Here is a 9,674-nt window from a genome sequence, read left to right on the forward strand (position 1 = left end):
GACGGCCCCAGAAAGCAAAAGAAACCAAACCCCTCTTTCAAGTTTGCTTGGCTCGTCCTCAGCCAGCTTTGTCCAAACATGGGAATCATTCTGTGGGGACGGGTGCCAAACTGGCTCAAGTGTAGCCATCACAAACCAGCCACTGCACTAAAAGCCCAGCAGCACAAAGGCCTATATAATTAGGTTGTCAGAGGCTCAGGCCAACGGCAAACTGAAGGATGGAGCTGAAAACTGTGCTGAGAATGCGCTGGGCGCCACACACAGAGACCCATCGTCTCTGTCCATGGAGCCCAGAATTGGTGAGGGAGTGATAGACGCAGCAGGAGGCGCAGCGTCCTGGCAGTTTCTTCCTTTAAGAAAGGTGGCCCTCACCCTGGACAGCTTTGAACTCTGGGAAAGGCCCTTGAACTACTCATCAGAGGAATAAGTCCGACCCCGTTCCTGTTGAAAGCAACAAATGCCTCCTTCGGATTATTGCTGCTAAGCTGAACGACCGGTAGGACCTCAGAGGCGCGAGGAACCAAATCAAATTAACCCGGCTTCGTCAAAGCGGACCCATATGGCAGTCCTTCATCAGGCAGAGCTCAGGTGAGCCTCCCTCAGCGCTTCAGTCCTGCCTGGCAGGTGAAGGCCTTTGAGCACAGACAGACTGAGGCCAGCAGATGGGGGCCTGAAACAGACTCATGAGCAGCAGAGAGCAACGTCACAGCCGATCCAACTGTAACCTACAGCAGAGCCGGAGAGAATAGAGAGGCGGCTCATTTCACGACAGCAAACAGATGGAAATAAGACCAATGCGCACTTTCCCCAATAACGTGCTGGTTAAGATTAAGATGTACTTTATTCATCCCCGTGAGGAAATTGAATTGTAGTAGCAACCGATACAAAGTATAGAAACAGAATAAATAAATACAGATAAGATTAGAACGTTATAAGCATATATATAGCATATATTATAAGCATATATATACACACACACACACACACACACATATACACACATATATTATAAGCATTATAAGCATATATACATAAATATAGAATAAAATAGAAATAAAATTACAACATAAACATTACACAATTATTGTTATTGGCTGGGTTAGGATGAGTTATACAGTCTGATGGCGGACGGCAGGAATGACTTCCTGTCCCGTTCCTCAGAGCAGTGAGGCTGCAGGAGTCTGAAGCTGAAGCTGCTTCTCAGTTTGTCCACTGTGTTATGGAGGGGGGGGGGGGCTGTCCATGATTGTCCGCAGTTTCAACACCATCCTGTCCCTCACCACCACGTCTAAGTTTGCAAGTCTACAGCCAACAACAGACCCTGCGTTATGCACGTATGAGCAATTAAACAAACCAAAAAACCATTGAAAGAGTCCGTTAATGGCTCTAGTTTTGTGGAGGTTTGAGCTGACCTGTGTGCAGCAAGAAAGCCTCTAAAACGGCACCTCCCTCCACCTTCTGTTGTTCTCTCATAAAACAACAGATCCTGTTAGCAGGTGATCCTGTTGGCACCCACCACTGGGTTCAGGCCGGTCTTCTTCTTTTCTTGACCAATTTATCCCTTTGGGGGTCTCAGGGAGGGTTATTCAGCTTCATATAAAGGCAGGTTACATCCCTGGATTAGTCACCAGCTCTTTGCAGTATTTGGGGGTCCGCTACCTTGCCCATGGGTACCTTGGTGTTACCTCTATGACCTACTGCATTCTTTGCTTGAACTGAGAACCATCTACATCTACAGACTGAGCTACCATGAGGGTGATGTCAGGCGGGCCTTTGACCCGTTTCATACATGTCCTGCATGAATGCCGTGCACACATCATAATGTGTGGATATAAATTGCCCCCATTTCAGAATAAAAGGTCAATTTTCGGCTTAGTTTGGAGCCTCAACATGCACATGTTCACTTTGTTCCGCTGCTTTGGGACTTCAAAAAGATGCAATTTTCTATCGCAATAATAACAGAAAATGTATGAAAGTTGTTGCTTCTGCGACATGCGCACTCTTACGACCTTTCAAACCTCTTTATGTATCAAAGAGCTGGAGAATGAAATCCCGCAGCTGGTCCCACCAACATTGGGAATTGTGTGCCCTGCCACTCGAGTGGACGTGTGTATGATGGGATGTTTTGCTTGGTTTTGCTGTAAACAAGGCGGTGGTGTTGACCAGAGACGAAAGGCTGGCTTTGAGTTTTTATTGGCGTGTGAACAGAGCTCCGGGTCCATGTGGTTCCAGCTGCATTCTGGGCTATTCCCTGTTGGGTTTCAGCTCTTTTCCAGTAATCTGACTACATGCCAAAAGTATTGGTCTTTTTCATGGAGACGCAGGGGACCTCAAACCTTTTCAAACAGTTGAACTGGAGCAAATATTGATGCACATGCAGGTTTTCTACTTTCAGGGGTGTTACTTGAGCATACGATGCCCAGGGGAACCTTTCACGCTGATGTTAGTGCACTAAAACAAAAGAACCGAGGTTCTTTGTTGTTTGGATCATTGTGTTGCACGTAAATGTCCTGATAGCTGCCTGCACAAAGTCAGGAAATGTGTTTTTTCCCGTTCACATTTGTCCTTTTGAGAAGATTTACTGCCGTGGCTCTGCTTAGAACATCAATAATCGGTGTTGTCCTAGAAGTGATTGTTGCCGTACTAGAGCGTAAAACAGACAAACCGAACGCAACCGCAGCGATGTCCCTCATTAGCTGTGATCTAATAATCTTGTCTATTGAATAGAATCATAATTTTTGCTATTTTGCTGATTTTGGTCTCACTTCAGCAATTTTTTTGGTCTCTAAATGAAAAGGAACATAAACCAATGAGTGGTGCATTCAAACACTCCCAGAAAATACTGTAATTGCACATTTTTGTGCTTTCTTTGTCCCGGTACAGCGGGCAGCACTGTTGCCTCACAGCGAGGGGATTCGATCAAATCCTCAGTGTATGTTTGTTTCTTTGTTCTCAGAGAGCGTCTCAGAGAAACATGAAAGAACAACGAACAGTCTAGAAAGTCACCCAGCCAGTCCAGCGGAGGACCTGGAATGATCTAGTAACTCTGGTTAAAAAAGAAAAAAAGGGAGAGCAGGAGAGATTTCCTCCTGGAATCCTGCAGCCCTGAAGGTGCTGACTCGGCTGGTGCAGAGCAGGTCCGGCGCTTTCACACCAGATTTTGTGGGAATGCGCTTTTATAAAGTTTCCCTACTCTTCAGATTAAGGATTCAGGATGTTCCTTTTCAGAAAGACTGTCAGCAGAAATGGAAATGCGACTTTCTTGGGGAAGATCTCATTAAACGACAGCAACAGTGATGGGACTGCTGGGGCCAATCCTGTACTTTTCACCTCCTTCTTCAACCTGAAATCACCCGATAAATACGGAAAAAGTCAGATGATTTACGTTTGATCAGCTCCTGCTGATGTGCCACCGGCCGCTCTTTTCCACATAGTTTGGTTTATTGCTCTTGTTCATCATCACTAATGTTGAAGCTCTCCTTTCTACATATTTGACATGGTGAATTAAACATTTTACTGCTGCAGTAGTTGTTCATGCCTCAAATCACAACTTTTAATGATTTAAAGCAAATAACGCCGTTTTTTATAGGACTTGGGAACTCTGTAGCTGCATTCCAGCTTTTCATCATTCAAATCATTTTCGGGACACATGCATGAGGTTTAATCCCACAGGCGTGTTTGACCCAACCTTCACCTTCAGTTTGGCCAACGTTAGCCCCCCAACGTTTTTGTTAGCAGCTAGCTGCTACGATGGCGCGAACTACTGACTGCACTCATAAGAAATGACTCTACTTCTGTCACAAAGGCTCATCCATTGAGCTCCCGGCCAGTTTCGTCTGTAACAGTAGTGCTGCTAAATCAATAATCTCCAGAGCAACGGCCTTGTGAAAAGGCTCCACATCAGAAGGCCAACCATCGGTCATAGCTGAGTGGAACGCCGCACAGCATCTCATCAACACAGCCAACTCAACATGGCATAAATTACATCATTTTCTGTAAAAACTGATTCATTAGGAAGCTTTAATGGATCACAATTGAATATGTATTTTCCCATTCATTCTCTTTAATGTCGTTAAAACTCCTTAATGGTCTTTCGTTTAATAGGTCTGCTGCCGATTCCAGATGCATTTATGCTACAGTTTGAGCTGACTGAACACTTGCATTCATCTGGAACACGCTGTAAGTATCATAGTGATATGGGTGATAAACAGGTGTCGCATAAATTTACCACCAACAATCACACTTCATTTATCAGCTCTCTAATTATTGAGCACATTAATTGTGCGAACCTGTTAAAAAAGAAAATGTATCCCAGCAACAACGACGTTGGTGATGATCGTCAACAGGAAATAAGAATACGCACCAGAAATGAAACAATACGAGTGCCAGTGGGAATAAAACAAGCTTCATATTTAGAGATTTATCAACCTTTTTTGGGTTGAAAATGCTTCTCTTTTGAAACGGTTCACTGTTAAGATGAGATTTTTTGAGAAGAGGAGGTTATTGTTTTATACTGTAGTGTTCCAGCCTCCATCTCCAAATCTTTACTGATGGTTAGAGTTGTTAAATTACAGACACTGTCAATTAATACTAGAATTTTACCTTCATCCTGTCTGAAAAGAGAGTAGAAGTCTAACCTCCGAGTTGGAATGGATGATGAAGTGCGAGACAGATTTGTATATTTCTGCTTAAATGAAGGAAACAGGATGCGTGATTGGCTGAGACACACCAGAGACAAGATAAGCGCGCTCGGATATTTGATGTCGGCTCCATGAAAACACGCGTTTTCTGGGAAACGCTGAGAGATTTCCAGCAAGATTCCTGCCGGGCTCAAAGTCTGGAGGTGCTTTGAACTACCAGGAGTTCATATTTCAAAGGTCTTTAATTAATGTCAACGCAAACCATGCTGAGATGAGAGGAAAGATGTCTGACCGCAGCGCTGCTGAGTGGGTTAAATTCAGACCGTCCACCTGGGAGTGCCTGATAGGCAATGGAAGGGAAGCTATCCGCGGCTTTTATCAAGTAATTTACAGCCTGATGAAACCGATCGAAAAGGCTTTTATTCACATTATAATAAAAACGACATAAAACTCAATGTCCTGATTCAGAGAAGTTTCTTTATAATTTGAAATCTTCTACTCCACAATCTGTAATAACAGGAGAATTTCAATATTATGACTGAAGGTGCAACTGGACCAATGTGAAAATGTCCGTAATTTAATTTGTAAACTAAAGCTTCTGTAAACTTTACGAATGTACCCATCAACACAACACATCGCTTCCATTACTACACAGAATCAGCTTCACCATAATTGAGTGAAATGAATCAATTATTTCTCTTATACAAAGCAACAAAGCATGAAATTGATTTTTCCAGACCTCAGCAAAGAAACATCAACCTGATACAGTTTTATTGACCTCATTTTGAACACAGAGAAAAAAAGAATGAAAAACTACAGGAGTTAAAATTGAGAGGGTTTTTTTTAAAGTAAAAATGTATTAAATAAAGCCACTTATGGAAAAATTAGTTCAACTAGTAAAAACTCTCAAGGTTGCTCATGACAACAAATGAAATAAGTGAAAAACACAAATGGCGACTCAAACTACTGAAAACAACCCCAAACACATCCAATAAACACTTAAAATTCAATAAAAAAACATATATTTCTCAGAAAGACACTCACACGATAAGAGAAAATAACCCCAACAAAAGATACCATTTGTTCTTTTTGTGAGATAAACTATTAAAAGAAAAGTTGCACTGAGAGGAAATAGTTCCAGTTCGCCGCCGTCTGGTAGCAACATTCAGCTCCACAGACCCTGATGGGGAGCCGGATTTCTATTGACCCTGTTAAGAGCTTCCTGCAGGGACACTTCAGACTGGATCATTATGTCGCCTTTGGTGGCTCTGGAAGAATAGGTCGTTACGACGAGCCGCGGTGTCGGAACATTTGATGCTTTTTTAACCACAAGATAAACGTTTGAGGTTAGTTGGGGTGTAGGACGCGCTTGATCCATCCATCCATCCAGAAAATTGGGACCGTAACAAATGCTGTCGAAATAAAGCTAACCTGGGTTAAACTGAGGGGAAATTAAGCATCTGTGATGTATCTGAGTTACTGCTAATACCTCCCACAGGCAGACAGACAGACAGACAGACAGACAGGCAGGCAGATGGCATCCATCTAACTGTTTGATGTGAATTCAGCACTTAACCAATTTGAATCACTTGAAGTTATTTTCTGTCTATCACAATTAATTAAAAAGATGTATGGCTGAATTTTTTTTTGTCTCCTACAAAGAGCAGAGTATTGCCACTTCATCAACCTGCCATTTAAGTATTAATGACCGTCTAAAGTTCTTTAATGTCAGACCAGTCGAGAGAAGTTTGCCAGGACGAACAGGCCCACAGAGTTTACTGGTTATTCATGTGCAGTCTATCGATGTCCAGCACAGCGGAGAGGTCGTGACCGCTGATGTTTCTCCAGGATATTCAGTAAATTGTGTGTTTTCCTTGAATAAAAGGGATTCCTCTTTGCTTCACACCGGAGATCTTCCCTGACCAGGACTTTATTAAACTCCAAGGTCTGAATTGGACAGCCTCCATATTAACCTGGTTTGGTCATTTTATGCTGGTCTGCTAACCTAAAATCCAATAACAGCCCCGTTTCATCATAAATCACTTTAGAAAACGACTGCCTACTTAAATTATCAATATATCTATCACTATCATCAAATATATTAACATGTTATTCACAGTGGTAACAACAGAGGGCTTTTATCCAATGATCATTGATCCATTTGCTGAGGGAAGAGATGGAGACAATCATAGGTAGAAGACAGGGGTTAATAAGGTCAGGCCGAGTGAGGTAGGAGAGCAGAGAGAGAGAGAGAGAGAGAGAGAGAGAGAGAGAGAGAGAGCGCAAGCTTTACACTACTTGATGATCTTGACCTCTGCAAAACCTTTAATATATCTACTCTAAATGAATGAACTGCATTATAAGTATTTGTTTTGTTGGAACTATGGATCCCCCAACACATTCACATTTGCTTGTACACCCCCCCCCCCCCCCCCCCCACACACACACACACAATGAGAAGTGACTCAGAGGTCGTTATTCAAAACACTGGAACCATTAAATCTTCACACTCTGATGATGGATTTGACTATAAACTGACCTCTGCTGTGAATGACTCCAGACAGAGGAGCAGATTAGGTCTTGGGTAATTTAATTTCTGCCAAAGCAAGAACACCATCCTGCCTGTGTGTGCTTGCATGTGTGTGTGTGTGTTGATGGGACACTCAGATGCGGTAGATGAAAGAGCTGTCTCACACTCCAAAAGGCCAACGCAGCCTTACTTTTTAATCCAAACCAGGACCTCAACCAGACGCTGCCATTTCTTTGGCACCTACCAGTTATCATATATTTCCCCCCTGACACGACTCCTACTGATATCTTTCTTTTTTGCCAACATCCTGAAAACTTTGTAAAATAGGGCTGACCCTGGGTGGTTACATGTCAGCTTAACAGCCACCACGGAACAGGGAAGAGAGTTCCTTATTCCCCCGTAGACCAATTCCTTGTGTGTGCTTGGTTGCCTCAGCTGTTGCCATGGTTTAATTTTCAATCGAATCAGGGTTTTAGCTGTCAATGGTGCAGTTACACAGTCTACACGTCTGGGGGCGCTGCTGGTCTACTTTCAGGTGTGTGTGTGTGCCCGTCCTCGGGTTTGCAGATCGTTCACTCCTCAGTGCCAGGAATTATACCTCACTTCCACTCACGCGCGCACACACACAGACACGGTCTCCCACTCCTCCTCCACACTCCACATACTTGCAGTGAAATGTGAACATCCTCCATGACAATGATGTCTCACTCAGCACACTGATAAAACTGCCTGGTGACTAATGAAACTGATGTGTGTGTGTGTGTGTGTGTGTGTTCATCATCGGTGCGTTTAGGGACAATTCAGTACTTTATTAGGGTTGCCATTAGCTCCTGCACAGCTTTGGTGGTTCTTGCCACATGTTTGAGCACATTAAAATGGTGCCGTCCACAATTCATAGCAACAGACAAACAAAATTAAAAAAAAGGCACTTAAAACCCAAGACAGAAAATTTTATGTAATCCTTTGGTGTAAGGCTCCCGTTTGCCTCTATTACTGCTCTCAGAAGGAAGACTGTTTCATTTTACATGAGATATTTGTTGACGTGTGCAGGATTCACACTTGGTGTTTTCTGTATTCCAGGTTGAAGACAACGCACAACCACATTAAAGGCTCGTCAAGCTTGAAGTCTATGTGCCTCAACCGACGTCCTCCTGATCTATTTTGGGATTTGTTGAATGCAGTGAGGAAGATGGAGCACTTAGTCAAAGCACTTTGGCTCCATAGACGATGCTCATCACATACCAGCACTGAAATAGCCAATCTTACAAGCTGTTCCATCTCTGCTTTTGCTGTTTTCATAGGTCATATTTGTAAAAAAAAAAAAAAAAAAAAAAAGTCTATATTGATATGACATATTATCACACATTACAGGATAAGTGCTTGGAAAGCATTTACATGCAATTGGTATTGGATTAATAAAAGTGTATATTTATTCCCTGGGTGTTGTTAATACAAAGGCTACTGAGAAACAACTAGAAACAAGATTTTTTTCTTAGATTTTGATAAGAGTTAAATGGCGAGATTTGGCCATTTTGATACCTATGATGACGATTGGTGAGAGTTTACGACATTATTGGAGCCCTAAAGCTGTGATCCCACGTCCAATCCCGATTAAACAGACACAAATTATTGCCACCACAGTTTTAAATACTGTCACGTCAAAGATCAGATTTTCCCCTGGGTGACTTTTCTGTGGCTCTTGACAAACGCACACACGCACGCACAGACACACAGGTGACAGGTGAAGGGCACATCCTGGGCTTTTTGATAAATTGCATGACACTTTCAGGTGCCCGCAGTGTCTGAGACACAGCCCAGAGGTCTCGGTGACTGTGACCCCGCCTCACCGGTGTGCATGTGAGACCCACGTGTCACACCTTATCCCAGCAACACCATGATGGGTGAACAGGAAGTGTGCAGGGAGCAGGGAGGCAGGAAATGAGCCCACAGGACACCCATCACACATCTGTGTCCACTCTGTCCTTCATGTGGCAGCTGTTATTCTAATCTCTCTTATTTATTTCCCATCTTATTAGACTTGAACGTATAGCATCAGTAGTATCAGTGCTGTTACTACTGCAATAGTGAATGTTACTGTAACAGGTGGTATTACTATTCCTGCGAATAATCACGATTATTCAAATCAACAATGAATTCATAAATATTACACCTCCGCACTTATAGGAAAGTAACTCAAAAACTCATTCGGCTCTGTGAGAAATGTGTAGGCGTGATCCTTGTGATCCATTTTGTTTGGTGTAATTAAACAGCCGACCAGCTGGGAGCTGTCTCTACTGCCGCCAGACTCCAAGTTGGCGCCAACTTTGCAAATTAAGCCAGTTTGAACAGCGATGCAGACAAACCGTTCTGCCTTTGCGGCACTGATTTATTCTATGTTGTGTGAGGACACCAAGACACACAAATGTGATTTATGTCATTTACATAATGTCCATTAGTTACATACCGTAATTTCCGGACTATAAGCCGCTACTTTTTTTCTAAAC

The 9,674-nt window shown here is 43.0% G+C and overlaps 1 long non-coding RNA gene across 1 annotated transcript; it reads left to right on the forward strand.

The window, feature by feature from the left end:
• Window positions 1-212: 212 nt before the first annotated feature.
• On the forward strand, window positions 213-9,291 carry LOC130540315 (uncharacterized). Its single transcript, XR_008954411.1, has 3 exons — window positions 213-588; window positions 4,105-4,179; window positions 8,251-9,291. It is a non-coding gene; the product is annotated as an uncharacterized LOC130540315 (long non-coding RNA).
• Window positions 9,292-9,674: the final 383 nt, after the last annotated feature.

This window comes from Takifugu flavidus, chromosome 16 (assembly GCF_003711565.1).
Source record: "Takifugu flavidus isolate HTHZ2018 chromosome 16, ASM371156v2, whole genome shotgun sequence".
NCBI lineage: Eukaryota > Metazoa > Chordata > Actinopteri > Tetraodontiformes > Tetraodontidae > Takifugu > Takifugu flavidus.